Source organism: Vidua chalybeata, chromosome 5 (genome assembly GCF_026979565.1).
Source record: "Vidua chalybeata isolate OUT-0048 chromosome 5, bVidCha1 merged haplotype, whole genome shotgun sequence".
In the NCBI taxonomy this organism is placed as follows: domain Eukaryota; kingdom Metazoa; phylum Chordata; class Aves; order Passeriformes; family Viduidae; genus Vidua; species Vidua chalybeata.
The window spans coordinates 13,609,646-13,621,196 of record NC_071534.1 but is presented as its reverse complement, the minus strand read 5'-3'; the positions used below and the strand labels follow the sequence as shown (position 1 = coordinate 13,621,196).

At 36.7% G+C, this 11,551-nt stretch overlaps 1 long non-coding RNA gene across 1 annotated transcript; it reads left to right on the top strand.

Moving 5' to 3' along the window:
- The first annotated feature begins 160 nt into the window (after positions 1-160).
- LOC128788335 (uncharacterized) lies at positions 161-7,847 on the top strand. Its single transcript, XR_008431036.1, has 3 exons — positions 161-650; positions 4,497-4,541; positions 6,737-7,847. It is a non-coding gene; the product is annotated as an uncharacterized LOC128788335 (long non-coding RNA).
- Positions 7,848-11,551: the final 3,704 nt, after the last annotated feature.

Genomic DNA, 11,551 nt, shown 5'->3' with positions numbered 1-11,551 from the left:
TCCGCGCAGGCGCCGGGCGGGGCGGGGCCGCGGGGGGCGGGAGGCGAAGCGCCGGTCCCGGCACCGCCGGGTGGGCGCGGTGCGGGCCCGGGGCAGCGGGCGGGTCCCGCGGAGCCGGCGCAGGCGCCGCTCCGGGGCCGCTGGGCCGGTGCCCGGCGCGGCTGCGGGGCGCAGAGGGGCTGCGGTCTGCGCCGGCAGCCGCCGTGGCACCGAGCCCGGCGGCTTTCCCTGCGCGGTCCATGGGGTATGCACATGGCTCGAGTGCCGTAACAAGAGTGTAGCTTTGGCAGTGTAAGTTAGCCCCTTTTGGAAGTAACTTGTGTTTGGAAAACATGCTCTATGCATGCTGGGGTGCGGGCAGCTCAGGCTGGCCTTGTTTCGTTTGTATTACGTTATTTGCGAGCTCAGGATAGACAAAAGGCCTCCCCAGTGCTGCCAGTAGGCTAGGAAGAAGTCTACTAGCTCCATACTTTTATTATCATTGGGCTGTTGTCATAAAAATACCCCAAACAACTCAAAAACCTATCCAAAAGCAAAACAAGAAAATGCTACTCCTTTCAATGCCCCCGGATTGCTGTCATCTGCAAGCAGTCATCAATGCATTCAGTGCTTGTGCATGAAGATTGCTTAGCCGTGCTGGCAGACAGAAGGTAGTGTGTCCTTGTTGCAGTGGTGTGACTGTAAAAATTTCCCATCTCAGCTGTTCCATATACTTGTTCCTTCATCTGAACCTTTTTGCTGTTCAGCGGGCTCTCTTGCACTTCTAGGGTGGACCAATGTGGTTTAAAATTCTATTCTACTTGTTTATTGCTGTTCCATAACACCTATTTTTTCATCCTAATATTATTTTTCAACAGTTTTGTTGATCTGTAACAAGTCAGGCTTTTTATATGCTCTTTATGGCATGCATTGAAAGATTGGATTGTCATCACTGGTTGCTCTGGTCCTTAGTGAAATTTGTACCTTCTTCAGAATATGAACTAAGTGCAATGAATGAGTGCAACGCCACGCTTCAGAACCATGAAAGCTGAAGGAAGGAAAACACTATTGTAATGAGTTATATTATTTTGCCAAAGCTGTAAAGTCAAACACCCAGAGATTAAGAAACTCCATATTTAATTTGCTTTTCCACATTAGTTACTTGTATAAACATATGTGTTTAAGAAGGCTTCTGCCAATTTGCCACTTTTGCTGCTTAGCAAATGGACTGTCAGATAAGAGTTCTTCCTTTTCTCCTCATTCAGTACAGATCCGGGTCTCATTTATTGCTGCTTATTACCAGTCAGGTCTTATGCTACATATGATTTTAGCAATTTAATGGATCTCCAGTCAGAATAAATTCTTATGAGGTTTTTTTTTTTTTTTTTTTTTTTTTAATATGAGGGAAGGACCAATACCTAATTAGTTGTTAAAATTTGTAGTTCAAAGGTTACCAGGTTAATACTGGAAGGCTTTGAGAATGCTGCGGAATGCTTTTGATGCTTGTATTCATAAATTCGTCCATGATACAGAGCAGGGAGTGTGGTGTAGTCTGCTGAATTCTCATGTAGTTTAAAAGACACATGTTACATGTCTATAAACTGGGTAGATGCCATTCATCAAATGCATAAAGCAAAAAAAATCTTGTCATTCTTTTTGCTTTTTAAAACAGACTGAGGTAGAACTCATTTTAGTTTGGGTGGTTCCTTGAGCTACTGTTTCAGGGTTTAGCTTTCAGTACAAACCCATTTTTAGTTTTCCACATGGATCTGTCTGAATTAACTTTTTGTTGTTGTTTTTTGTTTTATTTGTTTGGGAGGCTTCACCTCTCGTGGAATTGGAGGAAGTTCAAAAATAGGATTTATACTTAATGAGAGCACTGTCCAAAGATCAGATGACCTTAGGCCAGGTTTTCCACTTCTGTACAGCTCACCCCTCCCACCCCCCAAAAACAAACAAAACATTTGACTGTCAAATCAGAACACAACACACAAATCTATCTGTTGTGAAACTCAGCTAGATTCTTGTCACATATTGCAGAGGTAAGGGCTGGAAGACAGAGCTCTGTGAGACGGGCCAGTCAGTGGCTGGCTGTAGTTACAGCTTCTAATCTTTTTGTTTGTTTGTTTTTGATTTTTGTTTTGAGAGAGGGAAACTGAGATTTATTGTGCTGGGAATTCATCTTAAGTGGCTGAAATTACTATTTTCTTTTGTTTGGAAATGTGATCCTTAAACAATCCTTGGTTTTTAGAGTCATCAGGAGGCTTGAATCTTCAAAGATTTTCTATTTGTTTCAATTGTTTCTTTTTTCTTGTAAATCTAAGTAATATGGTCTGTGTATACACTGAAATCAACATCAACTATGTGAAAAAGTCATATAATCAGGGAATAATCGATATTTACAATGCTATCAGATACTTATATTCATAATAGTTTTGTAACGATGCATTGCTTTGTATTTTCTTAATGCAGTGTATGAATAGTGGGTATCAAATGGGATATATTGCTGAAAGGAGCTGCTGCAGTGTGGTACCAAAGATCTGTTTTATTCAATGGTGGGGGTTTTTTGTCTGCTTTTTTTCTGATGAGTGTCTCTGGATTTTGTGTTTTAGCTCTAATAATTGTGAAGTAAGTGGTGATACCTTGAGTACAAGTGTGAACCAGAGCTGAGTATACAACCCAGGGTGCAAAGAAGGACGTTCAAAAACCTCTACATTCAGGCAAAAAATATTTCTAACCTAGCTGTAGTTGCACTTTGAAGGGAAGTCTGCTTAAATGCAAAGGAACAATTTTCTTTTCCTCGAGAAGAAAGAAACAGGTTTAAAAATTTACAGAGTAATTAGATTTTCCAGTTCCCTTGACCTACATTTATTGCTGAGATTAGAAACTGCAGTGTTCAATAGCTACGTTCTGGCAAGTTTTATGTGACTTTCTTTGCCACTCTTAGTTTATTATGGTTAATAAAAAAGAAATATTTGCTTTGGAGGTACTTTTAGTCCTCTTCTTAATATTTGCTCTGGAGAGGAATGGATACCTAAGATTTTTTGTCACCTCTTCAAATAGCACAACCAATTAATGACTTTATATTAGGGAAACCAGTGTCTTTAGTTATTATTCTAGATAATCATTTGCTCTGCCACATTTATAACTTTTTTTTTTTTTATTCAACACCTAAATCAGCACAAAAATCCTGAAGTTCAGGAGTGATCAGCATCTTAAGAATGCATCCCTCTAGTGCTGCATAGCATGGGCTTTTGGAACAGTAGGTCCTCATTCAGCTGCTCTGTGGCCAGGTGAAAGGCTGCCTGTAGCTGCAGCCTAGTCATAATTTCAGCAGAAGCTGCAGTAACTGTGTTGAGGTTGGAAAGGTTAGCCTGACAGCCAGACTGGTTAGCAGCTTTCCCAAACATAGAAAAAAAATCTTGAACATATTTGAATAAACGAACATCTGGTTTACAGAAAATATAAGTATTCATTGGGTTAGTTCTTATTTAAGTTGATTTACTCCACCAAGGTACAATAGGAGGGAGTAGTGATTCTTCTGAGATTTTATATATTTGGCAGGAAAAAAATTACTTTAGGTAAGCAAGCGAGAACTGTGCCAAGCTAGCTTCCCTGCAGACTTAAAATATTATCTTTTTAATGATTTAGCTGTTATGAAAATGCCAGCATTAGTCTTAAAATATTTTAAGTGCCAAAAAATATGCAAAAGGCTTGCCAATTCATACATGCACTCTCTTCTGGTAAACACTGAACAGGAAGAACTTTGAAAAATGTAACACATCTTTCTAAATCATGCTGCTACATAAAGAAGCTTTTATGAAATAAGTCCTGCATTATCTTTTCCCTTAGAGCCAGACTGTCACCTGACTGTTGTCAGCTGCACATTGAATAGAATACACATACATGCTCGCTATAATAGGAGTTGCATTCACCATCCACAGGGCTCCCTAATTTTCAGGTGAATCTAGACCACTTCTACAGCTGCCAACAATTTCTTTTTCCTTTGATTTATTGTTGTTGAAAAAGAGGTATGAACTGTATGCAATTACACTATTACTGTCTGCCAGTCCAGCTTTATAATCTTGATTTTTATCAAAAAGTATAGTTAGCAGTGCTTTGATGTCTGGTAAAAGTGACCCTGCCAGTAAAGATAGGGATTAGTATCAAATGCTTATGAATGGGGATGAATAATAGTCTCCATTTAATTGGAAGGGTGAATCTATTAAATGGACTTATATTCATTTGAATGTAGACATCTGAGCATGATTATTTTTTATATATTTAGAGAACTGCCTATATTTTGTGGTTTTTTTGTGTTAAGTGAATTGTGGTTGGTTTGGATTTGCTTAAAATTGAACTTTTATCAAAATAGAAAAGGTACTACTTTACACAACTGTTTAGCATATATTATTTGGCTTCTGTGATAAAGTTATATTGACAATATTCAACTTCATTCAAAGTATCTGAAGAAGATATTTTTAAACTAATACAAAATTCTTTTATCTTTATCATAGAGACAATCTAAAATCTGAAGGATTTGTCCAAATTCCGTGGAATAAGTAAGTAGTAATTAAGATCATTGTTAGGTATTTCAGATTTTCTGTGAGATTATGAGATTTTAAATTTGGGGTTAAGCTCCTAAGGCCATAAAGCTTTGTTAATTGTATCTCCTGTTGTTTCGTTTTAAAGTCATAAATATTCCTCCCATGAAGGGTCTATTTCACAATTGAGTCCTTAGTATTTTATCCTCCTTAGTTATAAATTCATTGCCATAACACTTTTTAAATTCAAGTTTTGATTTAATTCTGGTGGTAGACTACTTATAGTGCAAGTGGATGTAGTTTGGAGAGGCTATATGGCTTACTAGGCTTGTTCAGTGATAAAGTTATGCCTTCCAGTGATTGCTATGAAATCCTGATCTATGTGCAAAGAAAATTAGAAGTGTGGCTCCATGAAGATTGTAATAGTATGGGGTTCTTTGTTGATCCTCATTCAGTTTCCTGAATAAAAAGGGGTAAAATATGTTTAGCTTTTGAGGAGTTTGGCTTTTTGCAAAGATAGGACTTCACTTATTCAAAGCTGTGAAAATTCCCAAATAGTTTTGGAGGTCTACCTGTGGTTAAGATGTTATCACTCTCAGAGCAGCAGCAAGCCTGTAATAAATACCAGCTGCTCCAGTGTCCTAGTTTAATGTACAGAGGAAATTGGACCATGAACTGAGTTGCCAAGAGATGGACACATGTTCTGTTTGGCTAAATCTGTGCAGTATGTTTTCCAGCAATGGGCTGAGGGAAAGAGTTTATAGTGGCCTTACATCAAAACCATGCAGCTCTTTCTGGCAGAACCTACTTGTTGGAAGCCAGGTTAATAATAAAAGGGTAGCTGTATTATTATCAGGTGCATCAAAACTGGAAGAATAGAATGTCATTTACGCAATCTTCTTTCCTAATCTAACAAAAGTCTTCTTGGCTAGACTTGGCACTCAAGTCTCATAGAACAGGTTATTTATTTATTACTGACTATTTGACCCTGTCTATTTCTGCTATGGCTCTACATAAATCTAGCAGAAGAGTTTGAATGACCATGCACATCTTTTTTGACTGTAGAAAAACGTAATTTGTGGCAGAAACACTGGGGGCTTGACCAAGCTATGTTTTATGAGGGAATGTGCTAAGTAGCAGTGGAAGTTATTTTGTGTACCTGTGAGCTGAAGAAATACTTTAGATAATTACTAAAGGTAATTCCACATTAACAGTAAACACTTACTAAATTTTGCTCTTTTATCTGGTTGAATTTCAAAGGTAAATGGAAAAAGTGATTACTGCAAAGGTCTGGTGGCAGAGAAGGCAATAAAAAACCCTTTGTGCTCCTATCCACTGTTTCCATCTCAAGACTTAATTCCAAAATGCTGGTTCTTGACCCTTATACATTTAGTCAGGCTTGACATTTCTTGTTGGAAGCTACATTTAAAAAAGAGTATATGATAAACTTATAGAATCATTTAGGTTGAAAAATACTCCAAAATACTGTTAGATATATAAAACAGTACGGGTGGGGCAGATTTATAGTAGGCAACACACAAAATTTTAATCATAGTTAGTCATTATCATCTTTATGACCCATTACAAGACTCTTAAGATTGATTATGGGCTACTTGAAAGCATCCAGACATGCAAGCTGATCATTGCTCTGTTTCTACGGGAATATTTGATGACTGAATGCGTTACTGGCTTTGGAGCCAAATTACAGTGGGGCCTGGTATTATCACTTATATTTCAGTGCTTTTGTTTCAGACTGTGGTTTGGCTACTGTTACTAAATATATGCAGCAGAGCTGTTTGCAATTTAAGAGTTGAACCTCCTGGTGTTAAGAGGCCAGCAGAAGGTAGCATTTAAGCTGTGCCTGAGGACTCTGCTGAGGTCAAAGGCACAGATGTGTGCATGGTTTGTTTTTGCACACAGAAAATCTTGCAAGGAGAGTCTGTGGGCAAATGGAAGATTTGCATATATATGTACGTGTTGGTAGCAGTAGGAAATCACTATGATGGCTCTGGATTTTAGCCTAGTGATTTCCATATGCTTTGGGTTCTGTTGCTCAAGTTCTGAGCAGGTGAAACATGTTTTCTGTCTATGTCCACAATAAAATGGTATTGGTATGGGGGATGGATTCAGACATGAATATGTTATTAGAGCTAGCCAGCTTCAAATTCCCCCTGAAAAAAAAAATTACTGAAGAATTGTATTTGTCTTGACAGATTGTATCCAGAAAACTTTCCAGGACCTGTGAGATAGAATCTGGACTTGAGAAAGATCATCAGAATGGTTGGATGGTTGGAGCATTGAGACCCAGTAAGCTCCAAATTAGGAAAAACCAAGCAGAGGACTTCTAGTTGTTACTCTGACAAGTGCTCTGAGTGCTTTTCTCTATTGGACAATCCACATGAATTATTTAAATATTTAAATTTATTTAAATTATTTACATTGTGTATTTTGATAACTCTCTATTGAAACTTGTTCCTTTTTGTAAATATTTTTCCTCTCATACAACTAGTATGAGAGTAGTCCACTATTTGTGTGTAGGTGGTCTTGAGAAGCATTCACCAATGATATAGTTTTTCTTAATAGTAATTTCAATCTCCCAAATTTGAGGAAGATATAAGAAAAAAAAATGCACTTATACAAAAAATATGGTTACACAGAATAAAATCAAGTTTCCCTCCTGCAGTTTCCCCAAAGTTAGTATATCAGGCTTTAGTTACTACTTTATAACTACTGTTTGTTTCCAGTAGAAGCTGAGTAAATGGTTACTGAACTTTGTCCTGAGAAACAATAAATGTGGACAATTTCAAATCAAAGACTGGGGGTGTTTGATTCTGTAATTCAACTTGTCATTGAGCTGTTTGTTAACAGCTTCACGTCTTTCAGTGTAATGATGTTCAGATTTTACTATTGTCTAGGTAACAAATGTTAAAATATTGATGGCAGTGGTATTTACTGTAAGTATGCTGTAAATTAATACCTTTTCCATTGTTACTGCTTGTAAAGCTGAACTACAGTAAGAGTTGATCTGTCCATTGTTTTATTAAAGTTCCCTATTTCCTGGGTTTGGGATGAAATCCAGCTGTTTTGGATTCCTTCATAGAATAAAAATGTTTTCTATTCTGGTAATAAGTGTTTCTCAGGAAGAAGAGAAAAGTTTTGTTATCATTTTAGGATTTCTCTAGTCTGCCTGTTGCTAGTATTGATAGACAATGCCTCTTCAGGTTATAGCCTTGTCAGAAGTCTGCTTTTTAAAAATATTCTACCTTTGCTGAATTGCTTCATTTGTTGTCCTATTACATTAAATAACTACCTCAACAAATTCCATCCTTCCACCATGCTTGTGCAAGCTTTGTAAGTTTACTTCACTGACTATATTACGCAGAACTGTTCACGTAATCTTAGTTGACTTACATTATGACATTGTAGTTCTGTTGTTATCATAAAATTTCCTAAAATATTGTTTTCACCTTAATCTCAAGGTTCCCTAACTTATGTGACTGTGCATATGAGTTTTCAGGGATGCTGAAGAGTTAATCTCATTCTCAGCAGATCCAGTGGAGTGTAGAGGGCTTATAACATTTTAGCAGTGTTATGAGTATTTAGAATTAAAATTTGATTTTATAAAGCTTCATTTTCCATTTAACATAAATTTTAATATTACTTTTTCTTGGATAAAGTAGTAATAAATTAGTAAAATTTCTGATTAAATTAAAAATTATTATTCTGAATGAGTACTTAATATTTTCACTGTGGACAAAGTGTAGGTGAAAAAATGTAACATTTCTTAAAAGACAGTGTATCTTCATAAGTTACATGTATATAAATTAAAACTCTGGGTAAGGGTTTATGGTACACCTTAATGCTAACTTTAGTAGCCAGTTTTAATATTTCTCACAGGATGGAAAAGGGTGAACTTTCTTATGATTTTTATATTATTTCCTGAACCTTACTGTTACTATTTTTAAGAGTTTAGATAAGGCATCTTTATATAGGAAAGAAAATTCTGGCTATAGCAATGCATTACTGGAAGCATAAAAGATGTCACACACAACCTTTTTTCTCCTAATGACAATTATAGACCTGATTTATGTGGTTCAGTGTTTGTCACTCTTTCCTTCTGCCTGAATAATGAACACTAATCCTAGGGAAAAACCAAAGATCCCAAGGATTGCTAGTATTAGCAGGAAGCTTGTAAGAATGATCTAGCAAGGACAGTGCTTTACTACAGATCTTGTCAATTTGAGTTTTAAAGGAAATGAAGATATTTGGTTTAAATTAAGTTTGAAATAGGATTTAGAATTTGACTGAGGACAAATCTAGTTTAGATTGGTTAGAAGGCATAGGCTTCACAAGTCATATCCTGATTATGGAAATGCTAAAGGATCAGTTGTGTTTGCAACTGCAAATTTGTTGCTATTCAAAGTGATGACATGTCTTTTGAAATCATCTGTTAGACTCAAGATACTTGCCTTGAAATGTGGCTGAAATCAGATTTTGCAAGTGAATACTTGGACCTTTTACAAATGGGTACTGGTTTTCCCCTGATAGTAGGACCAAAAGTGCAGATAATTTCTAGAGATGCATTGTAAGTGGCACCGAAGTCCACTAAAATAAATAAAAACTGAACACATGAATTAAAATTCCGTAATATAAATGGTGAGCTTTTATCTCTTTCCTTTTCTGATTTTTTCTGATTACCTCAAAGATTTTTCCTTTTATCTTTTCTTTTACCTTGGGAATTGTTATCCTCTTTGTGTCAGTTTTATGTAGTATTTATATCTAGACTGCTGCCAGATGGACTTTGTCAAAGATCTGTAAAGTCTTTTGGGCCTTTCACGTATGTGAAAGGGACCTGAATAGATCCAGTTACGGAACTGGTCTTATGCTGGGTAAGAGTATTGTGAGTTTGACGTGGTGTTGCCCTAGTATTAGAGATCATAAAACCATTTCATTCTAGACCTTGGAAAATTAGTAATAATTACATATGAATTGTTTTGTGTTGACTCCAGTGGCATGCTTTCCTCGTTCAGTAACACTGGAGCAGTCCCTTTTAACTACGAAGTAATGTCTGCCAATCACTTTGTCCCCAGCTGAACTCAATGTACAGGCCTCTTATATAATAGTCTAAATAACAAAGAATGAACATGTAGTACAAGTACTTTACTATACAAATTTAAAATTGATGCTGGCTCTACCCATTCTCAACGGTTTTAAAATACTCTGTGTGTGCATTATACAGAAATGTTAGTTTATTTTAAGGTAAGATTGGTTCTTTCACTGTTTTTCCTGTTACAATGATTTTGATTCATTCAGAGAAACTGCTTCAGTACATTAATTTCTAAAGGTACTGTAAAATTTGTGCTTATGTTAAGGATTGTAAACTTCTACAGATGCAACCATAACTTTTCTGTCTTGGCAGATATTTTAAGAGATCTTTCACGTCTATAGCTATCAAGCATTTGCCACATTATGAGCTTCAGCTTGATGTACAGTGTATTACCTCATTGCCTTTCTTAGTGAATAGACTTTAAATACTAAACCCAATATTAAATGTAAAATAATATAAAGAAACTATACTTTCATATAGTTTCCTATTGAGTAATGCTTTATGAATCCAGCTACTTAAATAATGTTATTTCATCATAAGAACTCTGGAGCACCTGTTCAATGTGGTATAATAGAAGCTCAGACAAGACGTTCTTTCATGCTTGACCTCTCATGTGAACCATTGGACAGCTCTACTTCATTGGCTGCTAACTAATGCACACTCTACTTCATATTTTCTTTCTGCAGCCACAAGAAAAACTTCTTAACACACTGACATTCATCATTCTTACTTAGTAACATCCACATCTAACATAACTTGAAACTGCAGCTTTGTGAGTAATATATTTGTGCTGTAAAAGTGGAAGAGTACTAGAGGAAAAAGAGGGTGTGATTGAGTGAGAGAGTGGAAGAGAATGTGCTCAGAAACATGTAAGGCAATGTGTGGAGCCAACGTGAGAGTAGGTATAGAGGGTTGTGCCAGGGAATGGGTGACTCTTCCTGGGTATGCTGAAGGGGCAATGAATTTTTATTAAGGGCAGAGAGAGACATAGCTGAATGCTTGTTTTTAAAGAATGCTGTGTTTCCCAGTTCCCTTTCTGCTCTTCCTTTCTTCCCTTTAGCCTGCCTATTTCTACAGTCATAAGGTTATCTTGGCAGCAAGGAAGCTGTGTGAGCCATAACCATTGCTAGTAGAAGGGCAGTTATGACTGTTCTGTTATGTGGAAGGGCTGGTCTGCTCAAAGATTGCTTCACCTTTTGTTGTAGTTGACTGTAATCCAACAGACAGCAGTAATAACAACAACAAAACCACAAAAACAAAGGACCCAAACCAAAAGCCAGGAAGCTGCTAATTGATTTATATTTCTAGTATTTCATTTGCATTTTGTTTACATTTCACTTATTTTGATGCTTCCATCGCTCTTCAGTTTCAAACAGCTTCACTGAATAACTTGAATGACCTTGTAAAAGATGTACAAGTTTTTTTCCTTCATACAGGTTCTAAGTCTTGAAACATATTCAGGGACTCTCTTGAAATATAATATTGTGTATCAGTTATTCCACTATAGAAAAACATACAGGATGGTATAGGATTGTCTATGAAAACACCTTTCCTGGGATGGATGGTCAGAGTTAATGGTCTCCATTGCCCTCTAGGAGATCTTCCAAGAAGTTTAGTGGATGCTGTAAAGATATTGCAGAGCATGGGAGACTGAATTCTGGACAGAAAATAGCAGAAGTGATCAAATGGTTATTCTCTTTTTCCTGTGCCTCATTTTGGTCAGCTGTATACCTTAGTATAAGTCGGTTATGTTAATTCTCCCCACTAAGAATTTTAGCCAAGCTGATTATTGATTGTGTGTGCAGTCTCTGGCCTCATCTCCTATTGTATAGTCTTGGTGACTTCTTAAAATTTGGTAACAATGCTGTACTTACTCTTTATTGGTGCTGGATAAAATATTTATTTGATAGTGTATGCTGAT